The following is a 6,399-nucleotide window of genomic DNA, read 5'->3' on the forward strand; positions in this document are numbered from 1 at the left end:
AAAGTCTAAGTTGGCAGGACTTTTGAGCCTTGGTAACTAGGAAAATGATGATGGTACAAAGAGAAACAAGCAAATCAGGGAGAACAAGTTTGGAGGGCGACATCATTCATTTATTCAACAAATATTAAATGTCTGCTCTATGCCAGCCACTGTTCTAAGCGTTTAGAAGACAATAATGAACAAAACAAAGTCTCAGTCCTTAAATTAACAAATTCATACATAAGATAATGAAACTGCCTTAATAAAGCTTTAGTTTGTGGTACCACAGAAACCCAGCAAAATGTGTCTCACCGGCAACCAGAATTTCAAGAAAGATCCTAGGAAGGAAGGCTGGGCCTAAAGACAGATTAGTAGTCATTCCCCAAAACATTCATTCATTCATTCATTCATTTATATTTATTGAGTATTTACTCTGTACTCAGTACCTTTCTTGCCATAGAAATACAACAACAACAACAACAAAAGAGAATCTTGGCTTTCTTGAAGTTTCCATTATAGAGTGCACAGGCAGACAGTAATCAAGTATGCAAATATGTGATGTGTACTATGAAGAAAAATAAAGCAAGGAAAAAGTAAGAGATGGTTTGCTATTTTAGACAAGATGTTCTGTGAAGCCCTCTCTTGCAAGGAGATATTTGAGTGAAGTCTTGAATGAAGAGAGGCAACATCTACATGTCTAACACTTTAAAAGGATCACTCTGGCTGATGTGTATTGACTAGACTGGAGGTGAAGGCAGAAGCAGAGACCAACTAGGTCTTCCTCAAGGCAAGAGACCATGGAGGCATGGACTAGGATGGTAATGATGGAGGAGGTGACATGTGACCGGACTCTAGATATAAACTGGAGGAGAACCAACAGGGGTTGCTGATGGATTGAATGTGAGGTGTCAGAAAAATAAAGGAGTCCAGTGACTCCAGAGTTTTCAACACGAATAGCTGAAAGAGCAGTTGCCATTTTCTGAATAGAGATGATTGAGAATTATATCTAATGCTTCAAGAGAGAGTAAAACTGTCTCCAGCCTTCCTGCCTGCCTTCCTTTCTGAATGATTTAATTCGAAAGCCATGTGATATGGGGCCAAACAAAGTGAAGCATCCATGTGGGGGCAGACGGTTACATTGGACTGGCATAGGTTATCAAGGCCAAGATGAGAGAAGATGTCTGCAAGGGGAGTGAAGTGGGCAGCAGCAGCCCGGGGAATAGGTTACTTACAAAAGGATTAATCCAACAAGAAGGGAGAAGGAAGTTACACAAACAGAAAGGGAGAAAATTAGAATAAATCTTGTGGTGTTGGATTAGAACACCATCATGTTTACTCATCATGATTGTCTATACAGGGAGATTAATAAATGATGATGGATGGATGGATGGATGGATGGATGGATGGATGGATGGATAGATAGACAGACAGATGATAGATATGTGCGTGTAATCATACATCTATTTCCCAGCACTGTCCGCTGAGAGGCCCAGAAGGAGGGACACCCCAAGAACACACTTAATACCCAGATCTTGACTTCTAAATATCATTCTCTCTTAAAAGAAAAGAAGTTCCCTTGAAGAAGTGGCTGATTGCAGGGCTCGAGCAAAGAAAGTACAAGATGAGCCAGAATATCTTGTGCCAGAAAGTAAGGAAGTACTCAAAGAATTATGGTGACAAGAGTCAGTTTTGTAGTTGGCCAAATCTGGGAGATTTTGAGCATCTAAATAAATAATAAGGCGATGAGTAAAACACATCTATAATATTGCTGCCAAAGATGTATAGCCTCAATTGAATACTGAGGAAATAACAGATAAACCCAAATTGAGAGACATTCTACAATATGATAAGTCTGTAGTCTTCTAAACTGTCTTGGTCATAAAAGTAAAAGAAGCCTTAGGAACTGTCTCAGACTGAAGGAGCCTAGAGAGACATGATAACTAAAAGCAATGAACATTTCTGCACTGGGTCCTTTCATCATTAGCCCGACTGATGAAAAGTCCAATAGGTCTAGAGGTTAGATAGTGTTAATGAATCGATGTTTATTTCCTGTTTGTGAGATTATATTAGGTTATGTAGGAGAATGTCCTTAAGGAATACAATATTAGGGGTGATGACATTACTATCAAGTGGTTCCTGGAAGGAGAAAGTTATTTGTACTATTGTAACTTTTCTGTTACAGCAAAAGCAAAAGAAAAAAGACAAGGAAAGTGTGAATGAAATCCCTGAGGCAGTGGAGAATGAGAAGAAGACCAGGAAGTGCGACAGCAAAGGGTCAAATATAATTGAGCAGAGGATAGTTAATGATGTGTAATGTTGCAAAGACATTGAAGACGATCAAGACTGAGCAAAAAGTATTTAAATTAATTTTTTTCTATATTGGTAATTACGGCAGCATCTTCGAACATATGCAGTACAATGGAAAATAAATCAGCTATTTCATTTACAACAATACTGGATGTATATATGGATTTGAGGACAACTCCTAAGGTTCCCTGGGCCCTGAAATTCAGAGGTTGAAAATCTGCTTTCACAACAAATCATTACAATTTCAAGAAGAAAATCCCGATGACATAATCATATTAGCTCTTGTCAGGTCAATCTACCTAATTCCTAGTTTTAAAAGGGTTCTTTTTAAAATTTGGTATATTCTAATGATATAATTCGATGATCACATTTTGCGCAAAAAAAAAAAAAAAAAAAAATCTGGTTGTGGAATTACTACTGTGCCCAAGTAATGCGTGTTCATTATAGACAAATGAAAGATGTAGATTAAAAAGACAAAGTTTAAACCACCTAGAATCCTATCGTCCAGAAATAATTTCTGTTAGCGTTTTGCTGCCTATATTAGACTTTTTAAATGTAAATCACATCTATAATTTTTGTTGCAATAAAGGAGGGATCCTGCCCTGTGCTATCTTATATCTTGCATCCCCATCACCATAGAGAGCAAACACTGTCTCACTCACTAAATATACTTCAACCACCTCATTTTTAAGGACGCTGCGAGGAATTCCATTGAGCAGATGGGTGATGATTTATGTAATCACGTTCCTATTTGCGGACTTTTATCTTGGGCGCCAAGAGATCGCGCCGCACCACTTTTCCTGGAAGCCGAGAAGACTGGAGAAGATGAGAGGTTGGGGAATGGCTAGATCGTCGAACGAGGTTTTAAGCACGAAGGGATGGATCGAGGAAAGAGGGTCAGCGAGGCCGCGGCCGGTGGAATGCGAAGGGCCCAAAGGGGTCGGATTTGTAAGCGCCGCGAGAGATAAAGCGGGTTGTACCCAGGGGCAAAGGGCGTGGACTGGTGGAACCCGAAACTCTCGAAACTGGAGCGAAACTCCAAGCTGGCTGCGGCGGCAGCGGGCGGTCCAGGCCCAAAAGCTGGTGCGCCGTCGCTCGGCACCAACAGAGGGCGCTGAGTCTGCAGTAGTTTGCAGTGGGCGGGTCCCAGCTGCTGGCCAGATGTGGACAGCTGGACCGCGGGAGACGCAAGCTCTACCCCAGCCTCTGTAGACCCGCAGGCGGGGAGACGGGGCTGAGGGGAGTGAAGAAAAGATGGCAAGGGGCAAGGGTAGTGGCAGAACACCGCACCTTCGCTGCTCTGCTCTGCAAGCTCCAGATTTGCCTTCTCTTGGCAGAAGGGGGTTGCCCCGCTCCCAGAGGGGGCGCTGTTTTCTGATTCCCAAAAAAGTGCGGTGTGGGCTGGCAGAGTCCCTGGGGCTGGCAAGACAGAGCCCAGCCGACAGGGAGGGGCCCCGGGCCATGGGAGACCCACGCGACCGTCTGCGGTGGAAAAGAGAGCCTGCCTTGAGGACTTTGAGCTACTTGAGGACCCAGCCCTTGACTTCAGACGCTCCAACACAGACACAGACACAGACACAGACACACACACACACACACACACACACACACACACACACACACACACACACACACACACACACACCATCCTCCCTGCGCTCTTTCTGCCCTGGGCGCGGTGTGCATTCCAGGAGATCGAAATTGAGGAACAGGGATGGAGCACTTAGTAGAGCCGTCCTCCGCACGTTGTCTGGAGCGGAGAAGTTCGGCTAGAGGCCCTCAGCCCAAAGCTCCAATTAAGGACCTCGGGCCGGGGACAACCCCTTGACCTGCCTGCTATCCCCTCCCTCGGTCGCTTCCTGGACTCTGGAGTAATCAGCTGCTGCGCGCTGCTGTAATTGGCGGTGCAGGCCCTGCCTGGCAGAGGACCCGCGGGCGGCGCAGGGGCAGCCGAGGGGCTTAATTGCAGGGCTTCGGGGTCGCAGTCTGGGCTACAGATCCGCTCGGGGGGGAAGGGGACGGACACTTAGCTCTAGAATCTTGCCTTGGAGAAAGCCGAAAGACTTTCGGATCGGTAATCGGGGATCCCTTCTCCAGAAATTGCGGGTTGGGGGACTTGAACCCCAGCGCGAGTGCGAGAGGAGGAGAGGAACGTCCCCAAAGGGCTAGGCTGGGGGAGGGAGACAGATTCCAAACTCCTCACCCCAATCTCAGAAGCCCTGGTTAGTCTTGATCGAGTTTCCTCCCTCGTCCTGACACCCCCCTTCTCTTTCTGCTGCCCCCATCACCCGCACCCCCCTTCTCGTATCCCTAGGGCGCTCCCACCCTGGGGAAGAATGTGCCCTACTAGCGCACCCTTGCCATGGTAACGGCACACCCCCACCCCCGCGTACCGCAGCAGCCCAGCCTGGCCCCGAGGGCTGCGAGAAAAGGGTGGGTGGGCGCCTCCCAGCCCCGCGGACACACCTCGACTGCCCGAGTTGCCACAGCAACCGAGGGCGTTTCGAAATGCGCAGCTGCGAAGTGGCAAAGGGCTCTCAAGATCCCACACCCTTCTAAATCCACCAGCAGAGGACCCTGCCATCAGGGAGAGACTGCCCCCCATCGACTTCAAGAACGAAATACAGAGCGGGATCATGGGACGTCCCAGCTTTCACGCACTGCAAGCCTACGGAGCAAAGGCAGCCGAAGGCCCAAGAGAGACTGGAACCTGAAAAGGAATCCCCACTGTCGCCAGCCCGTGCCCTCCCCCAACAGAGCCCGAGGGGGGCGCTGGCAGCAGGAAGCCGGGGAAGGGCCCGGAGGCGCGCAGGCCCCACAGCGGAGCGGTGATTACAGGGACCTGTCCTTCCCGCCCCTGGCTCCCACTCATTAAGTCATTTTTTCCCCTGTTGGAAAGTCCCCGTGCCTTGAGCGCAGGGGTTGGGGCGACCGCAGGCAGCTGCCGGCAACCACATGAGAAGTGGGGGTGGGAGAAGGAGGGGGACCGCGACTAGGGCCTGGCCAAACTCCAACGTGGAAGGCCCCCTGCTGGGGGCTAGCTGGGGGTGCCTTAATTCCGGGTGGGGAGCAGGGAGAGGGGGAGAGCCCAGATGCCCCTGACCTTGCTTCTCACCCACTGAGACTCTCCTACATCTCCCAAGGCCGCTACCTTTGCCTCTTTCCTCCTCTTTTTCCAATCCTGGAACCTAGGGTGACTGAAAAGCAGGATGCCTCGGTTCTCATCCTCAATCGTCTGGCTGCTTCTCCCTGACCCTTAATCCTGCCATTGCCTGCTGCTCTGTCCACTACCCTCATTCTCTATGAGTTCCCTCCCTTCCTCTCCATTCCGACAGTCCAGGCTCCATTACACCATTCTATTTTTTCCTCCTGCAGGGAGATGACTCGGTGTCCATCAAGGTGAAAGGTATTGGGAGTGGAGATGTCCCCTTGTCCTCTGAATGATCTCTGGTCCACCTGTCATTTCCAAATCTCAACCCTGGTCTTCTCTCAGCTGTTGGCAAGTTCTTCCTCCCATCTCCACTGTTACACTTTGTTTCAGCTCATTTCTCCTATTTACAATCAGCTCATTGATTGTAAATAGGCCTCAACCTTCAGCCAGCATGCATAAGCCCAGTGCCTCTCAGGCCCCATTTTCCCTCCCTTTATCACCTCTATCTTTCCCTCAGGGCTCTTACCAAGTCCCCACACACCTCTGACTGTTCAATTATGGGATCCAGCTTTGGACCCAGGACTCTAGTCAGCTTCTGGCCAAGAGGGAGGATGGGGGATAGGCAGCGCCCTATTTGTACCACCCCCAACGTTTTCTCTCTTCCTCTACAGGTCAGACTAGCACATGTCAGATCACCATGACTTGATAGGACTGGTGTTCAGCCCCGCTGCCCTACCCCACAGTCCACCCCTCCCTCTAGAGGCAGCATGCTCTGCAGTGTTACAGGTCCTGTCTCAATATCCCAACCCTGATCCTATATCCCCCATCTTCAGTCTCTTCTCCCCCAGCTCTGTCCTTCTTAAGCCCGGAAGGCAAAAGAGGGTGAGGCCAAAGGTAATGCTATAGTGGACACTGCTGGAGGTGGATGTGCTCCTCCGCAAGCCACCCATTCCCCGCTTCCC

This window comes from Pteropus vampyrus, unplaced genomic scaffold, assembly GCF_000151845.1.
Source record: "Pteropus vampyrus isolate Shadow unplaced genomic scaffold, Pvam_2.0 Scaffold42, whole genome shotgun sequence".
Taxonomy (NCBI): domain Eukaryota; kingdom Metazoa; phylum Chordata; class Mammalia; order Chiroptera; family Pteropodidae; genus Pteropus; species Pteropus vampyrus.